This window comes from Lepidothrix coronata, unplaced genomic scaffold (genome assembly GCF_001604755.1).
Source record: "Lepidothrix coronata isolate B3197 unplaced genomic scaffold, Lepidothrix_coronata-1.0 Scaffold24, whole genome shotgun sequence".
NCBI classification, from domain to species: Eukaryota; Metazoa; Chordata; class Aves; order Passeriformes; family Pipridae; genus Lepidothrix; species Lepidothrix coronata.
The window spans coordinates 781075-788218 of NW_016690204.1; the positions used below are offsets into that span (position 1 = coordinate 781075).

General features: G+C 54.0%; 1 protein-coding gene across 3 annotated transcripts in view; it reads right to left on the reverse strand.

Annotated features, from left to right (window-relative positions):
- The window catches only part of LOC108494326 (ankyrin repeat and fibronectin type-III domain-containing protein 1-like), a 195118-nt gene that overhangs the window by 47492 nt on the left and 140482 nt on the right, over nt 1–7144 (reverse strand). The window lies entirely within an intron of this gene.

Below are 7144 nucleotides of genomic sequence, written 5' to 3' on the forward strand. Positions count from 1 at the left end.
TACTCCATGCTCTGGATGTTCCTCCTCCTCAGTCTCCCAAATTCATGAGCAATGTCTGTTGCTGGGGCACACAAACCATAGATTGAGCTCTTCCACCACTGTTTTGGTGACCAGTAGGGGACAATGCTCACAGGCACTTCCCAAGCCCAAAGGGGTGCTGCACACCTGAGCTCCAGGTGAGCTGGGAAGCACTGAGGACCCTGTCTGAAGCCATCCCCTGTGTGTTCCCTAAGCTCCAGAACAGATTCTGACTGCACGTGGCCATTGCTGCCTGCCAGGATCACACACTCAGGGCTTCTGTCGATGATCTCCCGTGTCTGTTTGGGACACTGCCCTTCTGCTGCACCTCGAGAGGGCTCACCCCCTACTCCCCAGGTGCTGCCCGGGGCTAAAAAAGAAGCAGAGTGACTTTTTACTTAATCAGACAGTGATAGGACAAGAGGAAATGGTTTTAAACTAAAAGAGGACAGATTTAGATTAGATGTAAGGAAGAAATTCTTCCCTGTGATAAGGGTGGTGAGGTCCTGGCATAGGCTGTCCAGAGAAGCTGTGGCTGACCCATCCCTGGAAGTGTCCAAGGCCAGGTTGGATAGGGCTTAGAGCAACCCGGGCTAGTGGAAGGTGTCCCTGCCCATGGCAGGGGGGTGGAACAAGATGAGCTTTAATGTCCCTTCCAACCCAAACCATTCCATGATTTCTGTAATTCTATGAAAAGGGAATCTGGGGTGATGTCCTGCCAGAACACAGCAGTGAGGTGCCTTCCCCACAGAGCAGCCCAGGACCTCAGCTGGGTTTGCAGGGCAGCAGAGCATCCCAAGGAGGTTGCGCTCATCAACTGAAGGGCGGGGCATTGGTTTAACCACAGCTTCACCAAGTCCCTGACTTTCCTTTGGGACTTCAGTGTCCCACTTCTCAGGCTGACTCAGCCGTGATTGGTTGGTGAGCTCTGTTATTGTCACAGCCCCAGGCCTGCCCATGGGCTATGACATAGGACACCTCTCCCCCCGGCCAGTGCTGGTGTTCAACAGGGCTCATCTACCTCCCTGACAGGCTCAGGACGGATCAGAGAGAGCAACAGAGCAGCTCTGGGTGCCCACAGTTTGAGCAAGTGATGAATTTGAACATATCCACCCAACCAAACTTTTCCATGAGTTATCTCACTGGGCTGGGGAGCAGCATGATGTGCCAAGCTTGGGTGATGCTGCAGAGAAGGAGCCAAAGGCTTGTGCAGTCCTGAGGGGATGAGCTGTGCCAGGGTGCTGCCTCACCCACCCGCCAAGGGCACGGCTTCTCAACCCAAACCAGCCAGTCTGGTGGGACCCAGCCAAGCTGGGGGTGCCTATTTTGACCTCATGAGAAGGGTGCTCAAGGGGAGGACAGCTGGACAGCAGGCTGAGGCTTCCTGAGGCCAGGGAGGGAGACTGTGGGGATGCTGCAGATGGGGAAAGAGTGGCAGGAGTTGTATGAGAGGGTAAAGAAAGAAGGTAGAGGTCTCAACAAAAGGGAACAAGAAGAGGTGTCTGCAGCTCTGGACAAGTTGATCCTGAGACCCCGAAGCACTCCTGCCCGTGCCACAGCACAGCTCAACATGAGCCATCTCTTTGATTTCCCTGTAGCAGTAAAGGAGAGATGGGTCAGAGCTGCAACCCCCCCAGTAACCACAGCCCAGGGCAGCCCCTGCACTGGCCCAGCACAGAGAGCTCACTTGGGACTTAGGGAAGGGATTTTTTTGTAACAGTAAATCTCTCAGTGGTCACTGACATTTGCCAGATATTGGGGGGCATAATCAGTGCCCCAAGATTGTCAGTGAGTGCTGCTCTGCCAAGGCTGGCTCTTCACAAGCTGAGCAGGCACCGGGACTGATGCTGGGCTGGACCCAAGCTGGACGCTGCAGGACCTGGCTGTGCAGCCAGGAGCCAGGCAGAGCAGATGGGATCCTCTATTTAAAGTCTGATAACAGGGTCACAAAAACTTCCGCCAGCAAAAGCACTTGGATACCTCAATCTAATTATAGCTGGCATTATCAGGCTGCATTACAATTAGCAAGTCAGTGACCAGTCTCTATTTCTGGTCTGCAACACAAGGCGGGTCAGTGTTCCCAAGGATGAAGGAGAAGGGAAGCAGGGGCAGAAGGACGGAGATACCTCGCGGTGTGTTTAAATAAGCAGCACAGCTGCTTCCGAGGGCCATGCAAAGGCAGGGTTTATTTGGAGGGTGTTTACGGGGAAGGCCAAGGAGAGAAACACAACCCATCCCTTCAGCACAGTCTCTGCCAGTCATTGGGGGCAGCTCATGACTCTGTGCCCCCTCGCTGCCCTCACTCTTCAGGTGGACTCCCATGTCCCACCAGACCCTGGAGCAGAATCGTGATCTGCCTTTTCACAGAATTAAGGCTGGAAAAGCCCTCTAAGATCATAAAGCCCAATCACTCCCTCAGCACTACCAAGGCCACCACTAAACCACCCAAGTGCCACATCTACATAATTTTTAAATCCCTCCAGGGATGGTGACTCCACCCACTGCCTGGGGCAGCTGTGCCAGGGCCTGACCACCCTTCTAGTGAAGAAATTTTCCCTAATATCCAATCTAACCTTTTCTGAGCTATTTGGAAGCCAGATTAAAGCAGCATCCAGGAAGGAACCCAACCACACATCCTACTCGAATCCCACAGTCTATTCCCATTGGCCTGTCCAGTGTTCAGCACCAGGCCAGTTGTTTCAGGACAGTGGAAACACATGAGAGCACCAAGAATCCCTGGAAATGGATAGCGGTTTTAGAACTTCTTTCTTGTTTTCTTTGAAAACCAGAGTTCTGTCAAACTTACAGCATTTGATGCAAAGAATGTGATGCTAATCCAAGCAGAAGGAACCATCTGATGAGCCTCAAATTAAAATGTTCCTTTGTTTTGGCTTTCAAACACCACATTTTAATACTAATGCACACTCTGAATGGAAGGTAAATTTGCATGTTCTTCTTTCACTAAAAATTCTCTGTCAAAACAATAATTTTATTCATTTGCATTTTGACAATAACAACTGTCCCCCTCTGACCAACATCTGTGTGGTGACAGAGATGCTGGGCACATGTGCCACTTGGTGAGTCACACTGCACTCCCAGCATGCCTGTCCCACTGTGGGGCCTGGGACCTGCACCAGTATCATCTCCCTCCCTGGGCACACACCTTCCAGTTGGGAACCCAATCCCAAGCAAGTACGAGCCAAGGAGGCAGTGGAACATGAAAGCCCATTGATATGAACGTGGCCCAAAAAGGGGCAGCAGGATTTTGGAAGGGGTGGGATCCTGAAGACAACGTAAGATGATCTGGAAGTTTTCTCTCTCTCCAGATTCTAAGCAGTATTTAGGCTGGGATCTGCATGCCTGCCACCTTGTCACATTAAGATCCTGTTGTCACCATTTGGTGCTGTAAAACAGCTTAAAAGAGGAGGACTTGGGAGTGCTGGTGGGTGAGAGGCTGGACATGCCTTGTGTGTGTGTGCTGGGATGCAGAAACCCTCCACGTCCTGCACTGATCCCACAGCGTGGGCAGCAGGGGAGGGGGGGGATCCTGCCCCTCTGCCCCCTGAGGTGAGACCCCCCTGCAGAGCTGCCCCCAGATATGGGGCACCAACTTCAGAAGGACGTGGAGCTGCTGGAGAGAGTCCAGAGGAGGCCACGGAGATGCTCCAAGCTCTGGAGCCAGGCTGGGAGAGCTGGGGGTGTTCACCTGGAGAAGAGAAGGCTCCAGGGAGACCTGAGAGCCCCTTCCAGGGCCTAAAGGGGCTCCAGGAGAGCTGGAGAGGGACTTGGGACAAGGGATGGAGGGACAGGGCAAGGGGGAATGGCTTCCCACTGCCAGAGGGCAGGGTTGGATGGGATATTGGGAAGAAATTCCTGGCTGTGAGGGTGGTGAGGCCCTGGCACAGGTTGTCCAGAGAAGCTGTGGCTACCCCATCCCTGGAAGTGTCCAAGGCCAGGTTGGATGGGGCTTGGAGCAACCTGGGCTAGTGGAAGGTGTCCCTGCCCATGGCAAGGGGTGAAACGAGATGAGCTTTAATGTCCCTTCCAACCCAAACCATTCTATGATTCCATGATTCTTGTAAGCAAAGTTCTTTTTCTAACTCCTAACTATAAACCATTGAAAAGCACCATTTCATGTCAGGCACGTACCAACATACTTCATCCTCAAAATCAGCATAATCTACTTTAAAACCAAAAATCCATCCATCTACAGACAACAAATAAATAAAACCCACGAAATAAAATAGGCAAAAATTCCTTTCCTTGGGCAAAATCCCCATCACTTTGTTTATTTTTCAGAATTCTGTCATTTCCCTCTGTGATTGTTTTTAATGAAGATATCTATCTCTCCTTCCTGAGCAGCAGGACGGAGAGCTTGGGCTCTTCCAACCGGGCTGTGTGAGTGTGATTGATTGTACGTGTGCCAAGGCAGAGGGACGTGCAGACTTGCTCCCATCCTGCCTGGGGCCAGGAGCTCTGGTAGCTGATTTTCAGAATTCCCCCACTACTGATTACAGCTTTTATCCCAACCAAAAAGATTCCAGGGAAAACAAAGACCAAAAAAAAAAAAAAGAAAAGGACAAAATCCAACAAATCCCTTTCCTCGTGTGCAGTCAGCGGGGACGGGTAAGTAGGTCCCTGGAGGGGCTCAATCCTCCTGGGACCTTCATCCTCCTCTGTTCACTCTGGCTGAGCCCACATACGGTGAGGCAGCACCACGCTGTCCTGGCATCGCCACCGTGCCGTCCCGTTCCACCCCACAGCTGTGATGCAGCCAGGTCCCCTTTGCGGGGGACAAACGCCCCGGGGGGATGTGCCGCTGTTTAGTCTGAGCATGGCGCTGGCGCTGGAGCCGGCTCTGTTTTCCATGGCCTCGTGTCCCACGCTGCGAGCAGGAATGGAAAAGCTTGTTATTTTGGGCTGCTGGGTGGCCAGGCCTTTCCAAGAGAGGAGAGGAGTGATGTGGTTAATGCAAGCCGGCCACAGGGCCTCCGTGGTTGTTCTTTCTGGCTGGCACCCGGCCCCTCCAGAGGACCACACCGCCCGCCACCAGCGCCCGCCGGCGGCACGGGCAGGTGGCAGGAGCTGTCACATGTGCTTACGTGTCCAAGTGTGCTCACGTGGAGGGAGGGAGGAGGATGGGAGAATAAGCTCAGACCCCAGAGGCACTAGGACAGCTGCCCAGAAAGGACCCAGCAGCATCCCTCTGGCCTCACTGCTTGGGGACAGCACAGAGCAGGGCCAGGACGTGTTGCACTGGGTGATGGAGTGCTGGGACAGGCTGCCCAGAGGGGTTGTGGGGTTCCCTTCTCCAGACATGAACCTGGACTCGATCCTGTGCAACCTGCTGTAGGTGACCCTGCTTCAGCAGGGATTGGGTGAGATGATCCCCATAGATCCCTTCCAACCCCAATCACTCCAGTGGCACACACGGCCTGACCCACGCCTCTGCTGCCTCCTGCAAGGTCTGGGTAGCTTGGGGTGCTGGTGGCCCCCAAGGGCATCCAGAACCTCCACAATTCACTCACAAAGCTCCTCAGACTGGTGAAGTGGCACCTATTGAAGAAATACCTATTAAACCCCAAGCTATGGGGGATCCTGGGCTTTTTTATTAAGCAACCAAGGGAAAAAAAGAGACAAGTCTGACTATGAGATACAACACTGATCTTCACCAGCACCAAATGGGAAAAACTCAGCGAAGTATTTTTATGGTCAGAAGAACAATGCCATAAAATGCCACCGTGCTACCACAGCCCTACTCTACCCTCTGTGCTTCCTCTCCTACAGAGAGTAAGTGGTTATTAGGGGCAGCTGGGTCCACACCATCCACCACACCACAGACCCCTCCTGGTGCCAGGATGGGCAGTAGGAAGGTGCAGAGCTGTGCGGGCATCCATGGCACCCATGGGACTTGTGCCCAGCATTCCCCATGCCCTGATGGCAGGGACAGGGGTGGATCTGGATGGAGGCTGGAAGGTGGGGACCCTCCAGGTTGTAATTCCAACCACATCTCTCCATGCTAAATGAAAACGTCCCTCTCTGGTCTTCCCTTAGGATTTGTGAGCATGTCAGGAATTAAAACTCAGTCTTCTGGGCTCATTGCACCGGTGCAGGAATGTGCATCTTTTTCTCCTCCCTGCATCCCAGTTCTTCCCAGTTCAGTGAAAACCCCTCACCACCCTACCCAAGGCACTTCAATCTGCAATAATGGGGACCAGGAAAATGGGAAACACATCCCTACAGGCAAACCATGATTCATCCAAACTTCCTCCCAGTCCAAAATTCCCCTTGAAAAGGCACGATTTACAAAATCCCCTCTTGAAAGGAGTGGGAAAACACAGGAGAGAGAAAAGCCCTTGGTGTGCCTTCCCCGGCCGGCTCTGGCCCCTGCGGCTGCCCCTCGGTGGGGAAGCGCCATGGAGGTTTGAGGGACTTGAAGGGATTTGCGACGCAATAAAAACATTCCTGCTTGCAAAGCATGAAACCCCAAAAGTTTATGGGAAACCACTGTCTTCGGGATGTCTGCATATCTTCAGGCATCCTGGGAGCTGTAGTTCAAAGAAACCATGAAAAAGCAAGCAGCCGATAATGATGGTTTCTGGATGGAGGCTGTGTGACTATTGGCTCCCACATGAAAGCCTGAATTTCTGGGATGCTGAGCCGGTTTCTGAAGCCAAGGGAGAGGAGAGGAGAGGGTCGGAGAGGAGAGGGTCAGAGGGGAGGGTCAGGGAGGGTCGAGGAGGGTCGGGGAGGGTCAGGGAGGGGAGGGGAGGGGAGGGGAGGGTTGGGTCGGGGAGGGTCAGAGAGGAGAGGGGAGAGGAGAGGGTCGGAGAGGAGAGGGTCAGAGGGGAGGGTCAGGGAGGGTCGAGGAGGGTCGGGGAGGGTCAGGGAGGGGAGGGGAGGGGAGGGGAGGGTTGGGTCGGGGAGGGGCAGAGAGGAGAGGGGAGAGGAGAGGGTCGGAGAGGAGAGGGTCAGAGGGGAGGGTCAGGGAGGGTCGAGGAGGGTCGGGGAGGGTCAGGGAGGGGAGGGGGGGGGAGGGGAGGGTTGGGTCGGGGAGGGGCAGAGAGGAGAGGGGAGAGGAGAGGGTCGGAGAGGAGAGGGTCAGAGGGGAGGGTCAGGGAGGGTC